Raw genomic sequence first — 6,066 nt, 5'->3', positions numbered from 1 at the left:
CGAATTTCTATTTATTAGGTTTTCTTTTCTCTATTTTAATTTTATATAAAATCTTTTTATGGTAGGTTTTAAATTTTTACATTTTTATTTTTAAATTTTTTAATAAATTTAGAATTGACACGTGTCAACATCTGAATGATACAATTGACACATGTCACGATCTTGTTAATTAGTAATTTTGACATCAAGCTTTATATAATAAGATATTGAACATGTACAGGATACTGCTAATCTGCGCCTCCTCCTTTGCGAATGGTAGTAGTATAAAAATATACAATGTTTTTTTATTTTTAACTATTTGAACTTTTGAAGCTAAGCAGTTTGTATGGTTACTACTGGCACTCCACGCACTTAAAACATACTATATTAGGCCAAGTCCAACGGGACGGTAAAACTGCATAATAACGTGGAAGTGATAATTTTTTGTCTCCAACCAGACTGTATATTTTACACTATAATAGTGTGATTTCTTTTTGTTGCACAGTACACCACTATATTTGGTGTTTTACTGTAGGGACGCCAAATACTATAATATTGTTTTTTTTAAGTGTTATTCTATTTGAAAATAACTTAGTTATAGTAGATTAAATATAAGTTTAGTATTGTTATATAAGAATCTAGTTAAGTTTGTAATAAAAATTAATATACCAAAACAGTTTTGTAGTTTTTAATTTTCATAATATAAATTATTAATTAGTAGAAAATATTAAAATTAATTAGTAATTTGATTGATAATATATATAATAAAATTCAACTAACCATTAAAAATACATAAAAAATTAAATACAAAATAAATTATAATTATTATATCATTCAAAAAATCTTTATTTTAGTAATAAAATAATATAGAATAGTATTTTTAGTGTAATATTTGGTGTTGTGGTTGGAGATAAAATTTTTTTTAGTGTTAAAAATACACCAAATATAGTGTTATTTTAGCACTAAAATAGTGTTGTAGTTGGAGATGCCCTTTGCATTATTTACACACAAATAACACTTGTTAGTTGTTGCTTGTTATAAGTTTAGGATGAGCTAGTTACAAGTTGAGGCTCTCGCAAGTTCGCAACGTCGGACCCATGAGTCTTAAAAAATCCAACTTTGAAGTCAGCATATGGTCCTACGAGTGGCGGCTTGATTGGTGAAGGACACGTAGTGGGCCAAATAAAATTATATGTTTGACAATTTATTCTATTTAATTTTGAGGTTGGTAATAGATTTCATTACGGTTCCGTTGAACAATCCACTTGGTAGAAACTAGAAACTGAATAGATTTATCATATCTTACAAATGATACTCAAAATTCTTCGACGATCTCCTCGCTACCTTGCCCCTAGCAAACCTCCCCGTCTTATTTTAACTCATTTTCACTATAATCTTTGACTAGGCTCATCGCGGATGTAGATTAGTTAATTTGACCTATATGATTTTACTTCGCGTCCATAAAATCTTCAGATGAAAGCTTGTTTAACCCCGAGAAAGTATGAAATGCCCCAGAGAGATCTAGAGATAAGAGTTTACAAAAGCGATGTCATTCTTTTATAGCATTAATACTATTATCAGGTTATAATGATTAATCCTAAGCAAACATCCGCTGTTCAAGTGAAAAGTTGCATATTAAGTATTTTGAATGGACGACACCATATTTTGTAAGCATTTCAAATAAGTTTAAATAATGAAACTCGAGGGTTCGAGCACATAAGACATACAAACAAAGACAAACCAACATGTAAACATGTATGTACACGTGAACTTTTTTTTGGTTATCACTTAATTACATGCGACCTATAATTGAATCTTCTACTTCATAAAAATGTACAAAAAGAAAAGGAAATGAATATGGTTCCAGTTAGTTTTTTTTTTTTTTTATAGTGTTCAGATGATCTCAATTAGTTAAATACGTAAACACTTCTCTACTCCGCTAATTTTGTCAAAGCTCCAATCAAAGCGTCATTGTGTTAATCAAAGCACATGCATGCTTATGCGTGAACAGTTTGATTCATAAAACATCAAATTAATTTCAGTAATGCATAAAAATTCTACTAAAATGAAACAAAAAGAGACTTCTTACATATCTTACATAATGGGACAAAGGGATATGTATGTTATTTTACCATTGTTTGTTTGTTATAGAGATATCCCACAATGTTATTATTATCCATTTTAGGACATACATGAATGAGACATGTGATAGGTAGGACAAGCACGGCAAGGTCGAGAGGTTGAACAGAACCCAGCGAGACATATGAAACCTGTTCTTGTATTCACCAATCAATTCTTCTACTTATACCAATTTTGTTTTTATGTCTCAAGTTTTTACTAGTCACGCACAAAATCATCTAAAAATATAAATTTCTATATCCCCTGTATGATCAGTTCTATGGTAATCCTTTTTTTTTATAGTGTTCAGATGATCTCAATTAGTTGGTTTATTATATAGGTACCCACATGCATATAGGTATGGCTCTTTACTACAACATCGTTGGTCTCATATGCACACATGGCAACTATTGCTGACTCTTGTTTCATTCACAAGATTCATAATATATTCGCTTATAATTGGTTGTAATTCATGGTAAACAGGACAACATACATACACACACAGTGTAACATTAAACCCCAAAAAAAAAGTCATCAGTGAAGAATCGATTATGGGTGTGAATCAAACGATCAGTGTGGAATTAATTTGTTTGGGGGAAAAGTTGACGGACATATGGTTCTATGCTCCAATACAATTTTTTGCAAAAGAGAGAAAAAAAAAAGAGAAGAAGACGTATACAGTATGTAACATGCTACTATAATGAACTGATTTTGACTTTTGTTTGTTAATGTAATTAATATGACTTTACTAGACCATCATTTATCTTGGCCAAAGTTATAATCATTTGCAATCTTTTCAATTATTTAATTATTTTTTCTTCAATTATTGAGATTGATCATACTATTAAGTTTTAGGAGAATATATGTAAGAAAGACCAACTTGGCCAAGGAAAGGCAACTATGTTATATGGTATATATCTACTAAATGTAGTGGATGAGAATCATTATATGACTCACGTTGAGTGGTTGATTGAATGCGTCAAGTTTGAAAGTTTAATTTAGTCAACTGAATACTAATGATGTTCTTAATTATGAACAGATTTAAAATATTGGGGCCATTTTGGAAAAAGAAAATCTTATGCCAGATACTCCTAATCCAATTAAGTTGATTTATGTTGCCACCACAACCAATCCCATTATAGATTGCTTTGATTAGCTCCAACCCTTCTCGTCAATAAATTATTATGTGTATTTGGCTGGCTTACTATAGAAATCAGTTGTTGTTATCATCATAAACCCACGTTTTCACTGAACTTATATGTTAACGCTTCCGTTTTTATAAGTGCAACAGCAACATATAAGTTCTATGCTAAAGTAGAATTTTCATAGAATTTATATTAGCATGTTTATTGAACTATGTGCGATATATGTTGCCGCTTGTACTTAGTTTCATTCTGGACGAAAATAATCAGTATAGTTACAAATCATTGTTGCATTTTTACTAGCTAAAAGGTTCTTTTTTTTTTGAAAAAATATTACTACTAAAAGGTTCTAAACTGTCAATTCGTGAAATTGTAAAATCCATTTTATGAGTCAACCATGGATAATTTTCATAGCTTTTAATTAGTTAGATATAACAAAAACATCTTTGTTAACGATCAATTACTAATATTCCCTTTTTGTTATGCGTGTGAAGTAAAACTCCTATAGACCGATATGATTATTATGTATATTGAAATAATAGTTAGTGACATGATTCTTGAAAGTAACTCGAAACCAAACCCACACGAGACATGTAAAATTTATCCACATAATCATTGGTGGTATACTTTTCCTTCAAGTGATGTAAGAGCAAATCATTGACAAAGAAAGCAATGAAGAAAAAGAGAGACAAAAGTCCAAGCATGGGGGCAAAAAATGATTACATGATGCAAAATCTAATGTTTAATTACATTTACAGTCCACACCATTTACGATTTCTAGCGAGAACGAAACTACATGAGTACCCACTTACTCGTAGCTGAACTCAAAACCTAATATTGAAGAGTGTTTAACTCGCTGCTTGAAGCAAAACATCTTCATAGAGGCTAGAGCTCCCCACTATCCGATCCTAGTCACTCGCGGTTCTCTACTATATAGTGATTGCACTGAGCATTTATATTTTCAGTTCTATTTGTTTCTTTGTAAGGCTAATAATCCATTGATGATCGTGAACATTATATGATTGTATCCATCTTTATTTTAGGCTAGCTTACATATTATTATGGCTATTAATTATTTTATTTGCCATCTGTTTAAGTCAAAACCTAGCTTAATATTAGGGTTGGAAATATGGAATGAGAGACATTTAGGAAGAAATCATACAAAATGTTATAGTCTCTTCAACTACTGAGAGAATATACGGATTTAAACTCAAAATATCTTAGTAGTTATTATTACAAAAAATAATCATGACTCGAGTTGCCACTTGATTTTTTACCGATTTCAACTAATAAACCCATTTAGTTTTATCTTTCTCTTTTACCATATACTACTATATTGCATCTTGTTTCATTAAAAAGTGTTTACATGATTATAAATAATGATTTTAATTACTATTTTCAATATAGTCAAACTTAGATATCCACATATAAATGAACTAAATCGGAGCACGATAAACGTTTTATAACCGAAGAAGCTGAACATACTTTTGAGTTTCAAGCCTAAAAAACTTTTAATCCTTTGTTCAACCACTTAATGAAACGTTCATATGTTTTTTTATACCTTTATGTACATAGTATATAAAAAAAACAAAGCCCTTAAAAAAAATATGATTCAGAAAAGCAGTCAATGGAAAAAAAAGTTGTCAGCATTATTGCAAGACAACGTCGGAAGTAACGCTCATGCTCATGTCTTTGTAACTCTTCTTGTTGCATCATATTCACAAATGCTTTATATTTTTTTAAGCCAAACAATTGCCCAACTTGTTTCTTAAATATGTTTTGTTTGTTTCTTGATGCAAATATTTTCTTTTATTTTATAGACTTGTATGATGTGTTTATCCGCTCTTATGAAGCCCACTTGACATAATTACATGGATTTTCATAACATAATACCATTATATGTGTAAGTATTAGTGATGTTAGCAAGCATATTAATTAAGAAAAAAATTGCATACTTATATGTGATGTGTAATGCATGATGACATGGCAAATATAGACAAATCTATGGCTGAAACTCTGAAAGACAGTCACAAGCTTAGTCAAGCAACTGTCGAGAGAAGACATGACAAATAGGGTAACTGAAATTAACTAACCCTACTAAATTGCATTCAATATCTCTTTTTATTTCTTTCTTTTATTTATTACAACAAAAAGTTTAACCGCCCACAGAGTTTATGCCTCGAGAGCTAGCATGCTGTTGAATAAATTATCTCTCTACTCTCCAAGACGACAAAACCTTTAACCACAGACCAACTTGTGTATATATTTTTCTAATCATCGTATTGTTTAACTTAAGATTAGAAATTATTTAGTATTCAAGAAATTATAAATTAGGTTCGCTACGGTTTTTGGCCTAAAATAATGATAGATTCGAAAAAGTGGGAGGAAAATAGGTAGATTAACTTTATTTACCTTTTTCTTCGATTTTTATAACAACTTTGCTTTGACATATAGTAATGATACTGTATTACATTATTGTTGTGGCTACAAGACTCATAGGCCTTAATTAATTATTGTTCCTTCTTTTGGGGACGAGTGTGTTTGCATCTTGTATGTTTAAGAGAGTTATGGTGTTTTCCTACTAATTAAGATGTATATATGCATTATAGAAGACTACACATATTATTCGGGTACATTTGCAAAATGATAAAACTCCAAGCTTACTGATTTATAAGCAAAAAAAAAATAACTATCTTATTAGTCATAACCCAAACAAATTCTGCTTTGAATAATACATCAAGAAAACTAATGATAAAGCATATGTGAAGAAGATATTTCATGTATAGATATATATATATATATATATATATATATATATATATATATA

The sequence above is a fragment of the Camelina sativa genome, chromosome 15, assembly GCF_000633955.1.
Source record: "Camelina sativa cultivar DH55 chromosome 15, Cs, whole genome shotgun sequence".
Classification (NCBI taxonomy): domain Eukaryota; kingdom Viridiplantae; phylum Streptophyta; class Magnoliopsida; order Brassicales; family Brassicaceae; genus Camelina; species Camelina sativa.
The sequence above is the reverse complement of the archived record's forward strand: the minus strand, read 5'-3'. Positions refer to the sequence as shown.